Genomic DNA, 8944 nt, shown 5'->3' with positions numbered 1-8944 from the left:
ATGTACCCGCCGTGCCCAGACCTGTAGGCTGGTGAAAGGGGTTTTACTGCTCCCCAGAGAGGCCCAGTGGGAGAGCCCTCATTTTAGACAGGGAGCAAGGACCCCAGGGCTCTGATGGCCTCATGCCCCCAGGTAAATTGTTTGAACTCTCTAAATTTATTTGCCTGGGGGAGTGTTGGGGGAGGGAAGGGAGGAATGTTGGTCTGTCCCAGCTCCAAAGTTTAATGCTGGAAATCAACTTAATTAATTACTTAATTAATTTTTATTTTTATTCTTTATTTTTGAGACACAGTCTCATTCTGTCGCTTAGGCTGGAGTGCAGTGGTGTGATCTTGGCTCACTGCAAACTCTGCCTCCTGGGTTCAAGCTATTCTCTGCCTCAGCCTCCTGAGTAGGTGGGATTACAGGTGCCTACCACCATGCCCAGCAAATTTTTTTGCATTTTTAGTAGAGACGGGGTTTTACCATCTTGGCCGGGCTGATCCTGAACTCCTGACCTCATGATCCACCCGCCTTGGCCTCCCAAAGTTATAATTTCTTTTCTTTACTTTCTTTCTTTTTTTTTTTAGACAGAGTCTTGCTCTGTCACCCAGGCTGGAGTGCAGTGGGCGATACTGGCTCACCGCAACCTCTGCTTCCTGGGTTCCAGCGATTCTCCTGCCTCAGCCTCCTGGGTAGCTGGGACTACAGGTGCACACCACCATGCCCGGCTAATTTTGTATTTTTAGTAGAGACAGGGTTTCACCATGTTGACCAGGCAGGTCTCTAACTCCTTACTCTCAGGTGAGCTGCCCATCTTGACCTCCCAAAGTGCTGGGATTACAGCGTGAGCCACCGCGCCCAGCCTATTTTATATAATTTCTAAACTTTTTATTAATACAACTTGTAAAATGCACATGGATCTATATACCTTGCTGAATTTTTCAAACTGAAAACACCCAGCTAGCCAGCTCCCAGCTCAAAAGGCAGAACATCACCAACCTAGGTTCTCCCTCCCATCACCCTCCCACTGACTCCCCAAAAAGAGTAACTACTAGTCCGACTCCTCACACTTGAACTGTATATGAACAAGATCCATTTTTTTTTGTTTTGAGAAGGAGTCTTGCTCTGTTACCCAGGCCAGAGTGCAGTGGCGCGATCTCCGATCACCGCAACCTCTGCCTCAGCCTCCCAAATAGCTGGGATTACAGGTGCCTGCCACCATGCCCTGCTCATTTTTTTTTTTTTTTGTATTTTTAGTAGCGATGGAGTTTCACCATCTTGGCCAAACTGGTCTTGAACTCCTGACCTCATGATCCACCTGCCTCGGCCTCCCAAAGTGCTGGGATTACAGGCATGAGCCACTCCGCCCAGCCAAAGATCACATTTTTTTTTTTTTTTTTTTTTGAGACGGAGTCTCGCTCTGCTGCCCAGGCTGGAGTGCAGTGGCCGGATCTCAGCTCACTGCAAGCTCCGACTCCCAGGTTCACGCCATTCTCCTGCCTCAACCTCCCGAGTAGCTGGGACTACAGGCGCCCGCCATGTCGCCCGGCTAGTTTTTTGTATTTTTAGTAGAGACGGGGTTTCGCCATGTTAGCCAGGATGGTCTCGATCTCCTGACCTCGTGATCCGCCCGTCTCGGCCTCCCAAAGTGCTGGGATTACAGGCTTGAGCCACCGCGCCCGGCCAAAATCACATTTTTTAAAATGCACTTTGTTTTAATTTCAGTTTACACATAGAGGAATTCAGGATGGAGTTGTTTTGGTTTGGACAACTGCAAGCTACTTTAAAATCACAATATATGGGCTATGATATGATTTAAAAACCAAATTATTTTACTCTGCCTGATCAACTCGCCAACTGGTCCCAGCAGTTTCTTTCAGAGGGCCCCTTGGGAGCCATTGCTAACTCTTCCCCTTCTTCCTAGAATGTCTCAATCCTGTGAATCCTGTGATTCTAAGGCCCAATCTAGACCAGCTAAATTGGGTCTTTTTAAAACAAACAAACAAACAAAACCTTTTCTTTTAGAATATTTTTAGGTTTACACAAAGGTTGCAAAGAGAGTTCCCCTATTACCCCATACTCAATTTCCATCTTAAATTATTCTGGCAATACTTGTCACAACCCTGAAACTAGCATTGGTATGTTACTATTAACTAAACTTCATACTTTACTCCAATTCATTTTTCCCTAACATCCTTTTTCTCTTCCAGAACCCATCCAGGATTCCACATTGGTCAAGTATTTTGTAGAGTGCCCCTCATCGTTAGACTGGAATTAGGGGTTAGGGGAAAGAAGTCCACAGAGGTGAAGGGCCACTCTCATCCCATCATATTGCGGTGCATGAGGTCAACATGACTTAGCACTGCTGATGCTGACCTTCAGCACTGGTAAGGTGGTGTTTGCAGGTTTCTCCACTGTAAAGTTCTTCTCTCCCACAACCTCCTTCCATACTGCATGTAGCCTTTGGAAGCAAATCACTAAGGGCAGCGCACCCTCAATGGGAGAGGGAATTAGGCTCCACTTCCTTCAGGGGAGTTTACCTACGTACATGAATTATTTGAAATTATCTGCATGAGAGATTGTCTCTTCTTCTCCATTTACTTATCCAACCATGCCTTTGTATTAGCATGGGTTCATTCACAAGTATTTTATTTATTTATTTATTGAGATGGAGTTTCGCTTGTTGCCCAGGCTGGAGTGCAGTGGCGCAATCTTGTCTCACTGCAACCTCTGCCTCCCACGTTCAAGCAATTCTCCTGCCTTAGCCTCCTGAGTAGCTGGGATTACAGGTGCCTGCCACCACGCCCAGCTAATTTTTGTATTTTTAGTAGAAATGGGGTTTTACCGCGTTGGCCAGGCTGGTTAAACTCCTGACCTTAGGTGATCTGCCCACCTCGGCCTCCCAAAGTGCTGGGATTACAGGTGTGAACCACCGCACCCAGCCCCTATTTTATCTTTTAGATTAGAATCTAATACTACGTTATTGATTTTGTTGTTCCAATTGTTCCATGTTTGAGGCTAGGCCCTCTTTCAGGTTGGTCCCTGTGTCCTTCTGACATACCCACATCCCTTTCATCTTGAGCACTTTCCTACTGCCCAGAACCATAAAGTGCTCCGGACTCATCTTCAGCATTCCCGGCTCCAGTCCTAGGATCCGCCATTGTTGAACATTTTGAACAGAGCAGACTGGCCAGTTTTGACCCCTTTTTCCATTAAGATGTAAGTAGTCCTCTTGCGGGAAAGAACCCAGCCTTATTATGTGGTGCAAGCCAGTCAATTGCAAGTAACTTGAAATGGAGTTCAGTGTTTAACAGGGTGTTTGTTTCCATGGCTAGCATAGCTAGGCCCGCACCTTCAGGCCCATTGCCCTTTCTCTCAAAAGGTTTTCAGTTTGCTTGAAGCCACTTTCCTTCCTCACTTTACTTAGATTGCAATGTAGACCCGCCCCAAGTGAGTCAGACTGAGGAGTTGAGAGAATAATTTAGAGAGGCCCTCTTCTCCTCCTACAAGTCCTTTGACCTGCCAGCCTGCAAATCTGCTATATAAAGATAAGTAGCCAGCTAGCTACACACACACACACACACACACACACACACACACACCCCAAAACCGAGAAGGCTACGGAGAGAGGGCAGTGGAGGCATTCACTCTGAGAATTACTGTTCAAAGGGGAAAAACAGGGAGGCACTTGGGCAATCCAGAAATGCAGGTCTGAGCTGGCCTGGGGTTTTAGCAAAGGAGGAGTGAGTTCCTCAGAACAGGACCAATTAAAACCTTTTAAAGTAATTGTTCCCCTGCCTTCTTTCAAAGTTGAGCTCTAATCGTGGCCTTTCATTCTTCCCACCACTCCATCATTTTAAATTAACCTTGCTTCTCCCCTGCAGCTGCCTCTCACCCATCACAGACATGCTAATGCACGTGTGTGCTGCTGGGGGGCGGTGGGAGGGGACCCTGACACTAGCTTTGTGAAACAGCATCCCTGTGGGCTCTGTTCCACTCACCCCCCACCCACCCTGGCAGAGCAGAGGGGAGGGAGGAAGGAGGCAGGCAGGTTAGCAGAGCGCACGACCAGGTTGTGAAGTCTCCTCGCTACCCCGGGGTGGTCACATTACTCAGCCCCTTGGAGCCATGGGGGTGGGGAGGGCAGGGCCTCCTGGGACAGGACCATAAACCGTTTATGGCTCCCCAAATGTGACACATCAAGTTGACATCACCTGTTCACCTTCATTCTTCTCTCCCTCTGTGAAAAGTCCCTTCTCGCATTCCCTCCGGGCCTCTCCCCTCCTGACCCTTTGGAGTAGCAGCCTTCAAAGGCCTGAAGGTTCCCAAGTGATGTGGGAAGTAAAGTTCTCAATGGAGGTCTCCTCCTAGTGAAAGGGCACTCTGTAATTAATGGAACTGGCCAGACCGTGAAGGTTACCTTGACCTTGTCTGCGTGATAAATACAGCTGGAGCGGGGCGGAAAGCACACCATTCAGAAAAGCAAACTGCTTGCATCTTATTTTTAATCTCACTCTATTTTGTCTCTCTGCAGGATCAGAGCACGTTAAGGAGAGACAGCCTCTGTCTCTCAATCCTGGGGGCAGCTCGTGCAGTCGCCCCGCCGCGGCCACTCTCCTAACACGGACAGGGGGCAGCGACGTGCCCCGGTCGCTCAGCCAGCTGGTGGCAGGGGCAACCCAGGCCCCCAGACGCCTCTCCGCGTCTAGGCGCTTCCCATAATGGAAGGCTTCGCTCCATTAAAAGTTATTTTAGGGAATCCACAAGCCCACCGCCATCCCCCCCCAAAGTGGAAATTTTATGTAAACGAGTCAAAATAAAGCAACAGTTTCTTAATAAGTATGTTCGGAGTTACACTCGGGACCAAGCCGAGCCGAACTGGGCGAGGGGATGCGGACTTAAAGGTTCCAGTGTTCTTCTCCATACAGCAAGACTATTTTTAAAAATCTAAGGACGTCTTCCAGTCCACAGTCCACACCGCCTACACCCCCGCAGGTCAGGCAGGCGCGGGTTCAGCCCGGTGACCCCGCCATCCTCGCAGCCTCCACCCTGGGGCCAGGGCAGCGGGCGCGGCCGACCTCCACCTCCCTTCCCGAAACCGCACCCGTCTCCTCCCCCACCGCGGTCCCGCGCGGCGGCGGAGGGGCCGAGGGGTGGCGGCACCAGGATCCCGCCGCCGCCCCCCCCGCCCAGGATCCCGCCGCCGCCCCCACGGCGCGCACGGAGGCAGGGTTGGGGGAAACATGATTCCTGGGGAGATCGGAGGAGGCGAGGCCGCCGAGGTTGCGAGAGGGTTCTCCCGGAGGACTCGGGGACCGGGTGGGAATGCGACCTCCAGGGGAGTGCTCGCTGTTCCCCCGTAACCGCCGCAGGGACCCTCCCGGGGTGGGGGTGGGGACGCGGGGGTCCAGGCCCGAGGGGCCCGCGCAGAGTCAGACGCGGGTGTGCGCGGCCCGTGACTCAGCCGGGTGGCGACGCGAGGCCGAGGAGGCTGGCGGAGGTGGCGGGCGGGCCGGGCGCGCACCCGGGACCCCGCGGCCTCGGGGGAAACGGGGTGCGCGCGCCCAGGAGTGGGGGAGGGGCGGCGGGCGCGCGCCCGCGCACGCAGCGGAGGCGCCGGGCGGCGGCGAGGGCCGGGTTTAGCGCCGTCTGCCCGGCGCCGCGCTCCCAGGGCTCGCGCCGCCTCCCGGGGCGCAGCGCGGGTGGCGCAGGTAGAGGCCGGGCGGGGGTGGGAGCCACCCCAGGGCTCAGGTTCCAGCCGCCAGGCTTGGCCCTCAGCGGGCGCTGTCCGAGGGCAGGCGGGCCCGCGGGAGCGGGGCGGTGGCGGTGGCAGAGGAGCGCGGGGCGGGCGGAGATCGTCGCGGCCACCTCTCCAGCCCCCCGCGGTGGCCGAGCCCCCAGCAGCTGCGCTTGAGGCGCCGAGGTGGGGTGGCCGAGCGAGACCTGGGCCGGGCGCGGCGCGGGCCGCACAGCGGCGGCGGCCGCTGCAGACCTGTAAACCTTAATGACAGCAATCTTGCCCGTCTGCGCCGCTGACTCACGCGGTGACCCAGCCTCCAGTCACCCGGCGGCCGCCCTCCGGCCTCAGTTTCCCTCGCCGCCGAACAATGAAGCCACTGTGTCGCCGTTCATTCCTGAGCGCCGGTTCACACGCGGAGGGCTGCCGCCTCCATGGGGAAGGGAGGGAGGCGTCCGGCTTTTAATTATCCCCGGTGGGCGGGCGTGGGGAGGCCGCGCTCTGCTGGATAATTGAACGCTGGGACTGTTCCCTCGTCGGCTTAAGCTCTTTATCTTAAGCCGTCCTTTCCCCTTCATAGTATTTAAATTTTACCCCTTCCTCTCCACGCTGGTGGGACTGCTTGAAAAGCAATGAAATGTGCCCGGCACGGTGGCTCACGCCTGTAATCTCAGCACTTTGGGAGGCCCAGGCTGGCAGATCACCTGAGGTCAGAGTTGAAGACCAGCCTGGCCAACATGGTGAAACCCTGTCTGTACTAAAAATACCAAAAAAAAAAAAAAAAAAAAAAAAAAAAAGAGGAAAAAGAAATTGGCTGGGCGTGTGGCGCATGCCTGTAATCCCAGCTACTTGGGAGGCTGAGGCACAAGAATCACTACAACCTAGGAGGAGGAGGTTGTAGTGAGCCGAGATGGCGCCATTGCACTCCAGCCTGGGTGACAAAGCCAGACTCTGTCTAAAAAAGAGAGAGAGAGGAGAGAGAGATAAAAAAAAGAAAAAGAAAGAAAGAGAAAAGAAAGAAAGAAAGAATAAAGAAAATAAAAAGCAATGAAATGACTCCCCGCCTATTTTAGGCAATTTGTGTTTTCCGGAATATCAAGGGTTCAGTCAATTTACTCGCAACAAACTTGAGCCCTTCCTGTGGGCCAGGCCCAGTGTGCCCAGCAGTGAAGCCACAGCTGCTCAGAAGCCACAGCAGGTTCTCAGGAGGTCCAGCTGCAGGGAGGCCACCTCTCCCTGATTCTGTTCTCTTGCAGGCATAAAAGGGATCAGACTACTGATGTGCGAAGCTGAGTAAACCCTACATACATTACGCCGAGTGAAGAAGCCAAACACACAAGAATACGTATGGTGTGGCTCCGATTTATGGAAAACCCTAGAAGAGACAAATGTAGTCCCTGGTCCACCAAAGCATTGGTTGTCTTGCGGTGGGGGTGGAGGCAGTGACTGGGATGAGGACAAGGGGATTCTGGGGATGATGGAACTGTCCCATATCTTGATTGAGGCTCTGGCACCCACCTACCGGCCTCTCTGGACCCTGAGGCTTCAGGTTACTGAGGATGTCTCAGCCCTCCCTGCTGGAAGGCCTTTCCCCCATGGCACCTCACCCCCCATTCCTCCCTGACCCTGGGTGCCCCATCTCCAGGAGCGGTTATGTGGATGGAAGCGTACAGCTGTCCCAACTAATCCAACACTGAATGCAAAATGGGTGCATCTTACTGTGTGTAGGTGATACCTCAAGAAAGCTGGCCGAGGCCCTAAGGGTGTGGGAAGCCAGGAGGCTAGGTGGCTTGGTGAGGGTGGCACTTTGGTCATGGGAGGGAATGGAGAGGAGAAACGCTGCTTGTCGAGGTCTGAAAGAGAAGGTGCCACATGTTTAATGGAACTCTTACAAGCCCCAGATGTCACTGTTGTTATTATCCCCATTTGACTACTAGGGAAACAAACTCAGGCTGAGTGAGCTGCCCAACCTCCCTAATCCTGTCCCTGGCAGATGGTACGGAGAGGGTCTGTCTTCCTCTCTCAGTGGATGTGTCAGATTCATCCCTGTGTGGGCGACACCGAGTGTGAGCGTCAAGGTTAGCAGCAGGGCCTTGGCAGCAGCGGGGACCCTATGAGAATCCTTCCCTCTTTCTAGTGCTGTGACCTGGGCCATGTTGACCTATCTCAACCCCAGGCCAAGTCCTCCCCTGTGTAAGATGGAGAAGGTCCCGCCTCAGGCATGGTGTGAGGAGATGAGGGCGCTTAGGTGGGTGCCTGATTTGAGGCATGCCTGTAGTGTTAGCTGTAAGTCTGTTACCTTGAGTGAGTCCCTTCCCTGTAAGGGCCTCAGTGTCCTCATTTGTAAAATGAGAGGGTGGCTTTAAGCCACCTTCCACATCCTGGTATCCTGGAGTATTTGGAGGGGCCACTGGGGAAAAGCGATGGAGGAACTTCCGGGGAGGGGCACCAGGTGCAATTGCCAGAAGGAGGTGACCCTGGGGTCCCCATTGCCTCTGTAGAACCCAGGAGGCTGAGGGGTTTGTGGGGTTGTGTTCTGACCCACACCCTGCGCCGTAAAGGGGAGGTTCCTCCAACACCATTGCTGAGGGGGCCGCAGCATTGCTGGAACTCATCAAGGGCATAGGGTGTGGGGCTTTGCTCCCTTGGGAGGCGGCGTCCTCCACTGTTGTGCAGCTCCGGTTTCCAGAACATCGTCCTTGTGTGGATGTGGCCTGCCCCCCAGATCTCTTCTTCTGAGCCTCTGACCAGGCACCTCAAGCTGCGGGCATCCCTTGACCCCCCAGGAATATTTTCCTCAGTTCAGTCTGTCCAGAACTTTCCCTCTCTAACTAAGGGATAGGCCAGAGTTCTGGAAGGAAGGGCCTTCATGAGCAGAGGCAAGCTGTGCCTGCCCACTGGGGACCTCCAGCCTGTTCTCTGCCATTGCAGACCCCATGTCAGCTCCTAACCCCAGGGACAGGTGAAGGCTCAGCCACTGAGACACCTGTGTCTCTGGCCCTAGGACGTGACCCTCACATCTTGGCCTCCCAAGCTCTCCTTCCACAGAGGCCACCCAGCCCAGGAGGCTTGCAAAGTGCAGCACAAATTAACACACCCCACATCACACACACCCACACACAGCACACACACATACACCACACGCACACCACACTAATTCTCCATTCTCACACCATGTACACACAACACAACCCTCTCCAACCACACATACCCCGCTCCCTGCAC

The sequence above is a fragment of the Piliocolobus tephrosceles genome, chromosome 18, assembly GCF_002776525.5.
Source record: "Piliocolobus tephrosceles isolate RC106 chromosome 18, ASM277652v3, whole genome shotgun sequence".
In the NCBI taxonomy this organism is placed as follows: Eukaryota; Metazoa; Chordata; class Mammalia; order Primates; family Cercopithecidae; genus Piliocolobus; species Piliocolobus tephrosceles.
The sequence above is the reverse complement of the archived record's forward strand: the minus strand, read 5'-3'. Positions refer to the sequence as shown.